The sequence below is a fragment of the Rhinolophus sinicus genome, linkage group LG03 (genome assembly GCF_036562045.2).
Source record: "Rhinolophus sinicus isolate RSC01 linkage group LG03, ASM3656204v1, whole genome shotgun sequence".
Classification (NCBI taxonomy): Eukaryota; Metazoa; Chordata; class Mammalia; order Chiroptera; family Rhinolophidae; genus Rhinolophus; species Rhinolophus sinicus.
The window spans coordinates 26,866,657-26,881,794 of NC_133753.1; the positions used below are offsets into that span (position 1 = coordinate 26,866,657).

A 15,138-nucleotide genomic window follows, 5' to 3' on the forward strand; every position below is an offset into this window, starting at 1 on the left:
GGTAAAGATGGGGAAGGAGCAAGGGTTCGGAGAAGGCAAAGATGTGAGATTCTGCATCTCATATTTATAGATGACAGTGGTTCTTGGGGCCTTTAAGTAGCTTTTCCCATTTTATCCAATTATTCAGTTGATGCAAAAGTAATTGAGGTTTAAGAGGTTAAAAACAATTGCAAAAACTGCAATTACTTTTGCACGAACCTAATACTAAGTAGCAGAGCTCGGTCAGTAAGGATCCCAAACACCTACTGTTTCCATTCACCACACTGCTTACCATAGACAGCAAATCCCATTAAATGCAGGTATTCAATGACGGGCAGACTTTGTGTGAACAGGTAGTACCATGTATGATTCACTAAATGATGCTAGTGTGACCTTGGAAAGAGGGGGCAGACTAAGTGAAGGACTTTCCTGAGCTCATCAACAGCTTTAATGACCGACGTTTACTTTGTGCATGGGACTATGCTAGATGTTTTGAAGGAAACACAGGGCATCTTACCATATAAGACTGCACCCAAGAGACAGTCTAGCTGAAGAGAAAAATTATGCCTTATAATAGTCAGGGCACCTCTTGGAAATAGAGAACACACTCAAACTGTACACGTAAGGAGAGTTTAAGGGACTAATCTATTTATAAAGGTGTGAGTGAGGTTTAGGAAATTGGAAAAGAAAAATGTAGTACCCGCAGGTGAGCAACAGTGGGATTCAGTTACCCAACCCCCACACGTGCAGCGGCAAGTAGAAGCAGCATAGCTAAGCTGCATATAAAGAGGAAGGGACACTCCCCTCTCCCAAGAGCTGTGACCTTCAATAGAGAGAAACAGCCAACCCACGGTGACCCATCAGGGTGGGACCCACAGTAATAAATATCTCAACCTCACTCTTTCTACTCTTCAATCTCCTGGTAATTCTTCCCATTAGCTAACACCCACCAGAAACCACAGAGCAAGCATTGATTCCATCCATAAAGACGGGTCTCCCAAGCACAGCAAGAAGTGAAAAAGGGTAGCTAGTGAATGTGAAAGGACAAATGAAGGATCATTTTATAAATTGGCACACCAGTTAAGTGTATTGTAGAGGTTGCTAATTACAAGAGTATCACTGTAAATTATTTTGTGAAATAATATCGTCTAAGCACTTTCAATTCACAGTATCATTTTTATATATCCTGATGTTCTCTTATCAGATTAACTTCAAGTAAGAATGGCTCAAACTAAATATTGAACTAGACTAGTTTCCTGGCTCACCCAAAGCGAAAGGCAAGGTGAACTTCAGTCTCCTAAACAAGCGCATTTCAAACGCATTGCATAAGCAATGTTTTTGCTCAATTCTTTTTCCATTGTGTAACTTTATTTCACTCACTCAGATTTTCTCCATCATTTTTTATGTCTTCCTTTTTTCCATTTTTGCTCTCTCCTTTCCTCCAGTAAAAAGCGCTGTTTGGCTCACACCTCCATCAACAGACGCTTGGAAATAATGCACTGTGGCAGCTTTTCAAGGATTTTTCTCTTTCCTCCTTCCAGAGAGAAAAACAAAAGGGTAAGGATGGCTTGAGGGATTGGATCAGAACATTGTTTTACTGGAATTTGCAGCTGTTTCTAGGTTGCAGAAGTCACCGGAGGGAAACAATGTGCTCAGGGACTGAAGGAAGTAGTTTGGCTCCAATCTGTCCCAAGTCATCTGGGGAGGAATTTTCTCATTGTTATAGAGGTGCTACCCAACAAAGATTCTGCATCTCTCTACAGAGAGTGTGTGTCAGGGAGAAGCATGGGAACTTCACATATGACAGGAATAGAGAAGGCAAAGGCAAAAAAAAAAAAATAACTGACCTTGGGTCAAGGCACAAACCATTCTGTGGCTCTCTCTGGCCTAGATGTGTAGCTCATGAAAGTTTCGCCATTTATGTCTAAGAGCCTCAGGACTGGGGTGAGTCAATGAGGTTTTCATTTTCACCCAGTAGTCAAAATAAAGATGGTGTTTACACAGGGAGGTGAGTCTAGTTGATGAATGAATGAGTGAAAACAGTCCAGTGGAAGGGTTTCAAATGATGTTTATGTAGGAAACTCACTTTGGCTTCTCCTCAAGCGTGAAGGGCTTGATTTATGTGCTTGAGTATTGCTGGCCCTACAGATAGACAAGTGAGTCCATATATACCTTTACACTTGTGTGTATATATTATGGGTACTACCTGAGCAAGCCTCTGAAACTGTTTTCCTCCATGGATACTGTCTCTGCCGTAGATCCCGTAATCTCTATGGAAGGCGCCTGCAGTTAGACCAAGATCATGCTAGGTGGGCAGCTGTGCTCACCTACCCAAGATTCACTCCAGCTTTTCTTGGCAGATATTTCAGTTTACTTTTAGGTTCACATATATTCCCCCTTATGATTTTTTTCACAAAGTTAGTGCTATGGATTGAATTGTATCCCCCTAAAAAGATACTGAAGTCCTAACCCCAGTGGCTGCGGATGTGACCTTATTTGAAAAGAGGGCCTTGGCAGATGGCCAAGTTAGGATGAGGCAATTAGGGAAGACCCTAATCCAATATGACTGTGTCCTTATGAAAAGGGCAAATTTGGACACAGAGACATAAAGGGAAGATAATGTGAAGATTCAGGAAGAAGACAGTCATCTACAAGCCAAGGAATGCATGAAGCTATCAGAAGCTAGAAGAGAGACAAGGAACAGACTCTCCCTCGCGGCCCCAACGCTGCCAAAACCTTGTTTTCAGACTTCCATCCTCCAGACTGTGAGACAATACATGCTGTTGTTTAAGCCACCCAGTTTGTGGTGCACAGTTACGGCAGGAAGTAATGCAGTGGGTTTGATGAAATAACTGGATTGGAACACCCTCCCTACTCACCTGATCTGGCCCCCAATGACTTCTTTCTTTACCTGAAGATAAAGGGAATATTGAAAGGAAGACATTTTGATGACATTCAGGCATCAAGGGTAATGCGACAACAGCTCTGATGGCCATTCCAGAAAGAGTTCCAAAATTGCTTTGAAGGGTGGACTAGGCGCTGGCATCAGTGCATAGCTTCCCAAGGGGAGTACTTTGAAGGTGACTGTAGTGATATTCAGCAATGAGGTATGCAGCACTTTTTGTAGGATGAGTTCTGAACTTAATTGTTCTTTCTTATCAATTGCCTTTTGTATCATTGAAAATGCTTCCAAAAACTGTTGTCTCATTTGCTTGCAAAAGCTCTTACCTGAGCATATCATAATGCCAGTGAATTTTAAATCTCCGAGGCTGGATTCTTAATTGAGGAAGCCTATGCTCACATCACTAGAATTTTGAGGGTTAGCTATATCACCAGTCATAGGTAATGATGTGGAAACTGTTATCTTCAATATGATACTATACACTGACATGATGTAATTTTACCTGAGTGGTTCCAGTACAGAAGAAAAATGATTACAAGGAACTTCTCCAAAATGCTACGGGTGATTGTGTTAGAATGGTAGAATTCAGGATCATTTATTATCTTTTCCTGAGCTCCTGGCTTGAGGAAAGCCCTAATTCAAAGAGGAGTTAGGGTACCAAGTAAGGGATGAGGATAAATCTCAGCCTAGGACAACAGGGCAGAGCCAAAGGAATACAGATATGGATAGGTGGACGCATGGACAGGAGCCAACCAGGAGGATTCCCCTAAAAGATGAAGAAATAAGAACTTTCAGAGCTGCGGTTTTGTGTATAATTATGACATTCGCCAGACAAAAAGAATGAGGGAGGGAATGAGGAGAAAAGTGGAAGAGAATGAGAAAATTTCAGTAAGCTGCTTGTAAGGACAGAGAGGACACGTTTAGATCAAGGACTGGTTTGCTTAATGCAGAAGTTATTTTTATTATAGTTAATGGGCTTGCTAGACAAGCTGACTCTAACACTTGCTGTTTTCCTAATCTTTTCTATCTGCATTTCCATTGCCTTTCAGGCTCTTATAAAAAATTAGCTTCAGTTACATTTTGTCAAATGAACTAGCTTCAGCGAGCTCTATTAAGTCAGCCTCATAAATCAGCTTCTCCTTTCCTTAATCATTTATTCTGTTTTCTCCTGGATTCCTTCCCACTTATCTCTTTCCAGCATGGAGTTATCAGTGGCTGAACACAGCGTCCTTGGTCACAGTAACAACTGTTATTGTCTGTTCTCGCTCCCATCTTTCCTTTCTCTTCATTTCTCCTTTCCAAGGTCTTCATCCTAATGGAAGGTGGTTTAGACACTATGTTGTTCTCAACTCTGCCCCCGACTAGACTCCAGGCCAAATCTTATCTAGGTACTTCTCATGTATCTGCCTACACACTTGGCAAACTTCTTCAGGCAAGAGTGACATATGGTGCATTCCTGAAACAAGAAAGTGTCATGAAATTGAGGCTCTCAAAAAACCTGGGGGCTGGATTAGTTGTTAATGGTGAGAAAACTGTTAGGGGGGCCTCAAGGCCAAACTTAAGACAAAATTGTGAAGCTGGCAGAATTAATCTTCAGACCTACCACTCCCCATTAAGCCCTCATCACCCTCATCCCAGCTTTCAATGCCCACATACTCTTCCCGTATGTTCTCATCTCCTTTCTCAGGCCTTCCCAACCTGGATAGCAGTAAGATTTTGGATTTAATTTTCTATGCTTACAGTTATTCAAATTTACGTTTTAATTAGCTCTCAATCAATAATAAAGGGGCAAAATATTTAAACAGATACCTCACTAAAGAAGATACAGGGGGGCCGGCCGGGTGGCTCAGGCGGTTAGAGCTCCACGCTCCTAACTCTGAAGGCTGCCGGTTCGATTCCCACATGGGCCAGTGGGCTCTCAACCACAAGGTTGACAGTTCAGTTCCTCAAGTCTGGCAAGGGATGGTGGGCTCTGCCCCTTGCAACTAAGATTGAACACGGCACCTTGAGCTGAGCTGCCGCTGAGCTCCCAGATGGTTCAGTTGGTTGGAGCGCATCCTCTCAACCACGAGGTTGCCGGTTCGACTCCCACAGGGGATGGTGGGCTGTGCCCCCTGCAACTAGCAACGGCAACTGGACCTGGAGCTGAGCTGCGCCCTCCACAACTAAGACTGAAAGGACAACAACTTAAAGCTGAATGGCACCCTCCACAATTAAGATTGAAAGGACAACAACTTGACTTGGAAAAAAAGGTCCTGGAAGTACACACTGTTCCCCAATAAAGTTCTGTTCCCCTTCCCCAATAAAATCTTAAAAAAAAAAAAAAAAAAAGATACAGGGATGGCAAATAAGTACATGAAAAGATGACCACCATTAGCCATTAGGGAGCTGTAAACTAAACCCACAATGAGATACCACTATACATTCACCAGTGTAGTGGTGACTTAAATTGCCATCAAAAATTTAATTTTTTTAAAAAATGAAATCTTTTAAAATTAAAAAGATTGAGCATAGCAAGTATGGCAAGAATGTAAAGCAATTAGAAGTCCTATACACTGCTGGTGGGGATGCAAAATGGTACAGCCACTTTGGAAAACAGTGTTGACAGTTTTTAAAAAAGGTAATGTTCTTGGGTCATATGACCCAGCCATTCTACTTCTAATATTTACCCAAGAGAAGCAAAAGCATTGATCCGCACAAAGATTTGTACACAAAGGTTGCATGGAGTTTCATTTGCAACAGCCTTAAAGTGTTCATATAAACGACCTGTATTAGTCTATTCAGGCTGCCACACAAAATACCGTAGACTGGGTGCTTAAACAACAGAAGTTCACTTTCTCACAATTTGGGAGGCTGGGAAGTCCAAGATCAAGGTTCTAGTAGTGTTCACAGTCTGCTAATGGCTTGCTTCTGGACTGCTTTGTTTTCACATGGGCTTTCCTCTGAGGGTGTTGGGGTGCGGGTGCAGGGTGGGGTGGTGGTGGGGACTTGAGCAGCGCAAGGGCTCTCAGGCGTTACTTTCTTATAAGGACACTAATCCTACCTGATCAGGGCTCTACCTTTATGACCATTTTACCTTAATTACCTCCTAAGGACCGTGTTTCCAAATATAGTCTCACTGGGGGTATGGGCTTCAGCATGTGATGGGGTCAACTTCAGTACATATCACAACCCAAATCAATAGGGCAATAGATAAACTAATTATGGTGTATCTGTATAATGGTACACTACTCAACAATTAAAAAGAATATTGACGTAGTTAGCACTTTGGGTAAAACTCAAAATAACCCTGCAGAGTGAAAGAAGCCAGACAAAAAAAAAGAGTACATACCAGGTGATCCCATTTATATAAAATCTTAGAAATGCAGTCATAAAAAGCAACAGAAAGTAGATTAGTGATGGCCTGGGGAAGGGGAAAGGGGAGAGGGACAGTGGGAGGGATTACAAAATGGCACAAGAAAATTTATGGGTTGGTGTATTTGTTATATTGATTATATTGTTGGTTTCATAGGTGATGGTCTCATTATATTGTCTACTGTAAATATGCACAGCTTATTGTTGTTAACTATACCTCAATGGAGCTGCAAAATCATTTGCATTTCATTAGCCCTCACCTGGACAGGTTTAATTCATTTTTAGCAATGTTGACCTCTCTTAGATGTGCTGCACAGAGCCATTTCTGGCTCTTGCCTCACTCATTGGTGTCCTTGTCTGAGCCCGGATTTTCTCACGTTCCACCAAATACTGAGAGGTCTGCCTATAAAGACAAACAACAATCAAGGCTGGCAAGGTATTTTCTTCTAAAACATATCTGAAGAAAATTACTAAATTCATTTATATGGTTTTACTTATTACTCTAAAGTGTCTACACAATGCTTGACAGTCTGCAACTGCATTTATAATTTCAGCATGTATTTGGGATAATATCTCAGGAGATTGGATATCATCCAGGGACTAAGGCTAAGTGTCCAAGCCCCCAAGCTCCAATGTAGAAAATGTTTCTTTCCACCATCCCCAGAGGCAGCAGGGGCTGGTAGATGCTGGCTGGTTCCTGGATGTGATAATAATAGCTAGTGTGTGTAGACTGGTAAAAATGAGCTAGCTATCTCTCACTGTGAAAAGCATAGCCACAATACTTTGCAGCTTCTGCCATCAGGAGGTGGAGTCTATTTCCCCACTCCTTGAATTTGGGCTGATATTGTGACTTGCTTTGACCAATGGGATGCAGCAAAAGTGAAAATGTGCAAGTCCTAGAATCTAGGCCTAAGAGCTCTTGTATCTCCACGGTGGCCGTCTTGCCACACTCCTGCAGCCATGCAGCCTGGGCTAGCCTACTGAATGACATCAGCTGGAGAGGAGAAGCTGACAGCTAGCATCAAGGCCCCCATTCTGTAAGTGAGGTCATTAATAATATGAGATCATCCTGTTCCAGTCAACCTGTCAGAATATCACAAGCTTGGGCGGTGGGTTAGCTCAGTTGGTTAGAGTGTGGTGCTCCTAAAAAAAGGTTTTCCAGTTCGATCCCCACATGGGCCACTGTGAGCTGCGCCCTCCACAACTAGATTGAAACAACTACTTGACTTGGAGCTGATGGGTCCTGGAAAAACACATTCAAAATAAATAAAAGTTTTTAAAAAACCAGACATTTGTATTAAAAAAAAAAAAAAGGATATTGTAAGCTCGTGTGTGAGCCAGGTGAGATCTGAAGAATTGCTCAAGCCCAGTACCAGCTGCAGAATTGTGCACGAATAGATGGTTACGTTGTTAAGTGGCTATACGCTCCTGGGAACCAGTGTCTAGCATTTTCACTGCCTTGTGTCATAATAGTGGCAAGTCATTCACCAGCTCCAGCTGAATTATTTTGCTCTTCAATGGGAACAGCATCATGTATTTCGGAGGCTGTGTTGAAAAAATTATTCTGGTGGGATATTTCTATATATAGTTGTGGGGGAGTGAAAAGTTTAGCTACATATTTAGAAAGTGGGTTAGCTTTGGCTAGTAAGATTTCTCTGTTGAAACTGTCCTTAAATTGACTTAATGTCAGGCTGTTCTGGTTTTACCAGCAAAGAGTCTTCAGACCACTGATTACTGCCTCTTCCTGCTTGTCTGTCTACCCCTGTACCGCTTCTCCCACCCTCCCCATGCCCTTCCTGTTGTCTTTGGGGCAGGACACCTAGGGTGAATGCTGCAGTCTTGTGTGCCTTTTATCCTTTTCAGTTAGGAAAGCCTGTATCTTATTTCTACCTCTTGCTCTTTGCACAGTGCCCTACATGTAATAGGTGCTCAATATATGTTAAATGATGATATTATGAAACTCCCAATGCCTGGGTAGAAGGGCCCAAGAAAAGTAAAAATTTAATTATTTCATTAGAGAGAGAAGCTGACCGCTAAAAGAGGCACCTGCTGAAGCCCTGATCTAGGATGGGTACAACAAAGGAACTCGGGGCAAGGAGCTTGGGGCAGATCCTGTTTTGCAAGAATTGTCTGAGTTGGCTCTTAGGTTATGCAAAAAATAAAGTTGGCCATGGTCCATTGTCCTGGAGGGAGGAAGCAAAGAGGGCAAGTTTCACGGCTAAAGCTTGGTCTAATCCCAGGTATGTGGTTGACTGTGGGGGTGAGGTTGAAGAAATATGCCTTGGAGGCCAAGGCCCCTACTTGAATGAAAGGGATCTAATACTCAGATTACTTCTCTATTGGGTTTTAATACTATCCGATACTTCTGATGCCTGAGGTGGTCCCAGCTAAGGTCAGCAGTCAGGAAGGGGCAACTTGAATTGACAGGGAGGGAAGCCTGGAATGGCAAGTTGGACTCCACAGCAGCACTGAGGTTGTCACATTGCAAAGGCTGGTCTGGGCAGAATGTCTAAGGCAAGGCTGGAAACCCTTCCTGACCTAGTCACCTAGCAATTTGGGTGAGCTTGGGGAACAATAACTGTGGGTACACGAGAAACAGAGATGAAACTGTAGGAGCCCAGGCCTTTGGAGGGGTGGTAAGACCATTGTAACAGCCAGGATGCATGAAATCGTGGAAAGAACGCTAATCTAGTGGTAAGAAGATCTGGGTGTTGGTCCTCCATCTGCTATTACTTAGTGAGTATTATTAGTGAGTTATTGAGTGTTAGTAAGTATGCCATTGCCTTTCGCTGCACCTTAGTTTCCCTGTTTGTAAAATGAGGGGGTTGGATTAATGGTCCATTACTTGGGATTCTGCAAGTGTTACTTTAGGAGGCAAGCTTTATGAGATTAGGAACGCATTTTCATGAGGGATCTGTGTTGACTATAAAGAACACATATTTGTCCACCAAGAAAATTTATGACAAAAATTTCATGACAAAAATTACAGGCCTGTTTCTTTAAGTACCACTTGCATCCTGCTTTGGAATCTGGGTCCTGATCCTTTTTTCTTTGGAAATGAGCAATGGGTGGCTTGGCAGAAGAGAGAACAGGTGTGGAAGGAGCTAACTGCGGCTTTGGGAAAATGATAGTAGGTATGCTATTTCCTTTCTCAGACTTGCTTTCTTGAAATAAGCTTCAGCCTTCAGTCAAATGACTTGTGTAGATTTCCCTGAATTAAAATACCTCACAGTAAATATAGATTCATGCAAGGGTCTTAAAAATAGAATCTAGGCTTGGGCTATAGGCTTGGGTAGGATACATGATGCAACTCTCGTATTTCTCTCACCCTTTCCTTCTCTTTATTTCACTCATCCATCAGCTTTTGTCTTAAGAGGAGATGTGTCCAGACTCTTCAATTACTAATAATTGATTGGCTACTTAGGTCGAAAGATGCCTATTTTTTGATTGATGGATACTGGAGTGGCTACAGCTTTAAAGGAACAAATGAACAACTGAGTTCAGGGGGCCCGCTGCCCTGATTCATTGGGGCACCTGGGGATCTTTTCTAGGTGGTGCTGCTATGAGATGACCCTATGTATTGGTCTCAGCTCAAAATTCAGACTCAGCAGAAGGCAACTCTGCTTGCCCAGCTTTGGTCCCATGTCCACCCTGTGGTCAGGAGAGGGGTCCCGTGATTAATGGCCTCCTCAGAGGAGCATGGAATGGGGTGAGGCAGCCCCCAAAGTCAGTGTGTCTGTGGTAGGAGTAGGGTCTAGGGGTAGAAGTGATGGGCAGATAAACGTCATAGTGTCTAAGGCTCCAGAATTTCTCAGGGATAACTACAAGTGACAGCAAGTTCAGGTGTCAACACAGTGCTTCCACGGCACACCTGGGTCATTTCAGGAGCTTTGAGGGCTGGCTGGCCGGAAGGCTGACACCCAGTGGCCGGTTTGTATCACAGAGGATACAGCCAACCCTTTTTCTTCTTATGAGCCATGTAAGTATTTGGTATTCAATAATATTCATTGACTGACTGACTGAATGAGTGACACAGCTCTTACATAGGCTAAGAAAGGGTTTCTGTTCTCCATTAGCCTGACTTAAATTAGTTTAGAAACTGTTTAATTATGAATCTTTTAGCTGCAAGTGATTGAAGCTCATCCATGCTACCTGTAGCAAAAGATGGTCCTTCCTGGGATGTCATTTCTAGCAGGCAGGGACAGGCTTCAACCAAGACCTCTGCCTCTTATTTTCCCTCTTCTCTGAACTTCTGCTCCACTTTTCTATTCAAATGTGGTAGTTTGTCATTCTTTAATTATCAGTTCACCTTGTCAGAAAATCATGGCTCTGGGACTTGTATCTCCTCTACTCAAGAGCCCAGGGTGGCTGAGACCGAGTGACATTCACTTCCGTTCTAAACCCAGAGCAAGGCCTCTACATGGCCCAGCTCGGGCCAGGGGCCTGCATCTAGCTCAATCAACCAAAATGGCCAAAAGGGTGCTTGGGGAGGAGATACCTCCGTTACCATGTGGATTTGACTATAGGAGCATTTCTTGGAAAACAAGGGAGATTTAAGCACACAGCTCAACTGGTGTCTCCCACAGAAGCCAAACAACAATATTTGCTTACATTTGTATAATGCTTTAAGAATACTTGACATTTATGACCTCATTTGACTCTTGGCACAACCCCATGAGATAAGTAAATCAGGTATTAATAGTCTTTCTTCCATATATACTTTATTTCACTCTGCCATGGGGTCTATTTTTTAATTCCTGTCTCTCTTGTTTGACTTTATTGAGAGCAGAGACTATGTCTTATTTATCTTTGCATCTATATTCCCAGTACCTAGCTCTGGGCTCTGTATGCAGTGGCATCTAGTGGATATTCGTAGAACTGAATTTCTATTTTACAGATGAGAAAACTGAGGTCCAGAGTACTGAATGGCTTGCTTCAGGACACACAGAATGTTAGAAGCCCGAAGTCTGGTGGCCTCCAGAACAGTCTCGGTCCCCCAAGAGGCCTTGCCAGAGGACACAGATGACACAGGTAGACAAGGTAGAGTAAGTAAAGAGGGCAGGTTATTAAAACCTGCGTTGACTCAGTTATCTTAGCTGCCTGACATTTGAACTTGATGGACAAGAAAAGAGAAAGAAGTCAAGGGGGACAATGCCTTTTTGGAGAGGGACACTCAGGGACACCTGCAAGCTGGGATTTATACCCTCTGAACTGGGTTACAGCTTCCAGTTCTGCCACTTACCAAACGACCTGTCACTTCGCCTCTTTGTTTTCATCCTCCCAGGGCCATGTGAGGACATAATGAGAAAATGTAGGGGGAGAGCCCTTTATAGATGGTAGATCATTATGTAAGTTCTATCATTTACCTCCATTTAAGTAGGACAAACAGGAATTGTGCCAGGCAAAGATAAAAAGGGGTAAGTCCCTTTCCTCAAAGATCTGATGGTCAAGGGAGGGGAGCAGATGGCAGTGCAAAGTGGTGAGGGCTCCAAGTGTGGGTCAGTCCTGTGAGACCCAGAGAGTCAGCCTCCTATGGGTCTTCAGGATAGTTGGGAAGGGGATCCCCAGGGAAGTACTGTCCCAGACAGCTAGGTCTTGCAGGATAGGTAGGAATGCACTAGGCAGAGGAAGTTATGTTTGCAGGAAGTGGTGGAATTACAACAGGATGATTATGAAGAGATAGAATTAAATAAAAGCCTGAGGGTGATAGTACTATTGCCAGAGCCTTCATATTGATGCTGTAGAGGCCATACTTGGCCATCTGACTTCAGGGATACCAACCAAGAAAGCTCTTTGGAATCACAGGCTCTTAAGATTCCTTGTGTCCCTTCCTCCACTCAGCTCCATTTCTTCAGAGCTAGAAGAGATCTTAAGAAATGATCTGGTGCCATCCTCTGCACCAAGGTAGGTATGGATTGATATCCCCGTTTCATAGATGAGGCAACTGTGGGTGAGAGAAGCCACCATTGGTACCGGGGGACATAGGACCCGGAACTGCTTCTCCTAGAGTTCTTGTTCTCCTCTATCAAGATACTTCTTTTCTTTGGTCCCTTTTATGTTTCAAATCCTCATTTCAGGTAATACTTGAGGTATTATTTATTTACACTTCAAATTTCAAGTCTTTCCTTGGCAGTGGGTTACTGTATAAATAGAAGAGACACTGAGACAGGGAGAAAGCAAACAGAATAGGGAGGCTGAAGTCTTCACAGACATGAAGATAAACTTCCTTGGCTGTTAGTGGATTCAGCTTCTGTAGCAATCCCACCCAGTGGGAAGGCTCCTTATCCAAACCACAGACCTTGGGAGCTCTGAGAACCAGGACCACTATTTTCAAAGCCAATGACTAGAAGAAATCCAGGTGTATAATGTTAAGGGTTTATCAGAATAAATTGCTATTATTTTATTTTCCTCTGTCCTTTCCTTCTCTCCAACCCCTATTAATGACCTAGATAAGAAGAGAGTTAACAGCCAGGATAGAGGAGCAGGCAAGTGAGGGGAGAATGTGGGTGGAGAGGAAGGGGGAGAAACTGTAATGCATTTGCAGACCCAGCTGTAGTTCATGAAGCCCACAGGTGGCCCGGCCTGTGCTTGTAGGGCTGTGGGGAGGAGGGTTGGGGAGAGAGGGGTCACGGTCAGAGGGACTGGGGTCACAGGGGACAGTGTGCTGACTGTGGGTTATTAACAGGCACACAGGACATATATTTGCAACCAGTGGCTTAAATTAGGGGCAGAACAGTCACACCGAGCCAGATCCACGCCCCCACCAAAGACACCTGAAGCATGTACAGTGATCATTTGAACTCAGCTCACCCAGTTAGTACAGGCGGAGCAGCAAGACCTTGGGTGCTTGTCAGGGCTAAGCTGCCATCTGCCTTTGGGCTGTGCACCATTCTCTTTGAAAGGGGAGGAAGGGATGGGGGGTATTGAGGGGAGAGAGAGAGAGAGAAAGCAGGATGCTAACATCAAAACCTAAGCCTGAATAAGGAAATTGTTCCATTTAACCAAGAGAAAGAAATCCTAGTTACAACATACCGGAGTGGAGCATGGGAACATCAAGAGACAAGGAATCAACGCAGACTCCCAACACTGACACCGGAGGGCAGCACGGAGGGGTGCGAGTTCCGGGTCAGGAATCGGGACTGAGTACAAACCTCAGACTCCCTCGGCACTCTCCTCAGCCCCATGCAGAAGCCCTCAGTCTGTCCTCCACTTCCACGCTGGGAGATAACCTCTGGACTAGGGATTCTTTGCATCTGAAGTAGGCCGGAGGGTTTCAGCCTGGTCCTGGGCTTGGAGGGCTGCCAGCCTGCACAGCTTCTCTGTTTAGGAGGAAGAAAGGGAAGGGCAGGGTTGAAGGCTAGATGGGACTCCCCAGGCGTCAGTCACTCTGGCACATCACCACTTGGCCAGCGGGGGTGGGGTGGGGGGTGGTTGTTATCATCAAGGGGTGGGAGGCAACCTGCCTCCCCTCGTTCTATTGAAGTCCTGAAAGGGAGCCTCTGTAGTGCAGTGAATTTTGCAGAGATAAACTGCTCCCAGATGAGTCTTCTGCGCATAAGCTGGGTGGATCTTGAATTCTGCTCCAGCTCATTCCACTCCTGTAACTTAATGGCTCTGGGCACCGTTTTTAAACAAAGGCCTTATTAAAAGACCTAGGACATAGAGTTTGGGGGAAGATGAAAAGGGAAAGGCAGGAGAAGTGCTTGGCCCAGGCCTGACACACTGATGTCCCCAAGAAACATTGTTTATTTTGGCTGTTATTCCCCTGCAATCTCAGTGTGCCCTTTCATAAAGACAAAGCCAGAGGACACCAGGAGACCTGGTGGAAAATTTTGGTTTGTTTAACACAAAACCCACACTCGTGGAGGAAGTGGATACCAAGTGGGAAAAGCTTGGGAATCAAAGGCAGTGACTGGGTCTTTTAGTGCTCCTGCCACTATTCATTACAGTGTTGTCACACTGACTGGCCTCTCTGAGCCTCCATGTCCTTATCAGTCAAGTTGGGAAAAAGAGTACCTACCGTACAGGATTTTTCTCAGGGTCCAAAGAGGTAAGGCAATCACTCCTGTCCCTACTCACTACGTTGTAGGCACTGCTCCTCGCGCTGCTCATGCATGCCCTCACTTCATTATTAAAACCACTTTAGATCACGGGTGTTTGCATATGTCCAAACTCGTCAGATTGTACACATTAAGTGCGCGCACTTCTTTATAGGCCAGCTTATACCTCAATAAAGCTATTGAAAACACTTTAGGACGTAGGTCCGATTTTTTAAATCCCCATTTGGCAGTTGAAGAAACTGAGGCTTAACAGAGAGGTTAAGTAAATTGTCCCAGACCACACAGTAAGTCATACCAGAACTGGGATTCAAACCCAGGTAGTCTGGTTCCAGAGTCTATACTCTTAGTCAGCGCACCCGTGCCTATATGAAGACGTGTTGTGGGAACTGTCAAATACTGTTTAGAAATTGGTTGTTTTTACAATCAGTGGCATAGGTGATAGGTCGGTGGTGCTGTCTTTATAGACTAAACGAATGAAGGCATGTGGATCAGCTCCCAACCTGCGTACTACCTGGTACTTAATAAGCTCTCTGTCACTCTGTCACCCTTGACCCTTGTCTAAGACAGGACATGCTACAAAAGAATGTCAATTCCATCACATACAGAGCTATTCGGAGAGAGGGGAGAGATTAGGGTTTGGGTTAAAGGTTGGTAATAAAATAATAGACATACCACACAGCTGCAAGCCTGGGCATCAACAAAATCCAAGGAAGCAAAGAAGAGAAGCCCTCACATTGGGATCTCCTCCACCATTAGTAAAATAGGAAGCACGAAATCGTTTCCCTGATATTCCACTGGTCTGACAGGCCGCCCTCTGGGGCTCCCACTGACCTCACGCAGGGC

At 44.1% G+C, this 15,138-nt stretch overlaps 1 long non-coding RNA gene across 2 annotated transcripts in view; it reads right to left on the reverse strand.

Moving 5' to 3' along the window:
- The window catches only part of LOC141570535 (uncharacterized), a 28,112-nt gene extending 13,518 nt beyond the window's left edge, over positions 1-14,594 (reverse strand). The window contains exons 1-3 of one of the 2 annotated variants that reach the window (XR_012494621.1): positions 13,387-14,594; positions 6,496-6,638; positions 1,360-1,513 (exon numbers count right to left, since the gene is read on the reverse strand). This is a non-coding gene — a long non-coding RNA (uncharacterized LOC141570535). Of the gene's footprint in view, positions 1-1,359; positions 1,514-6,495; positions 6,639-13,267 lie in introns of both variants that reach the window. The other variant, XR_012494620.1, reaches the window with a different exon arrangement.
- Positions 14,595-15,138: the final 544 nt, after the last annotated feature.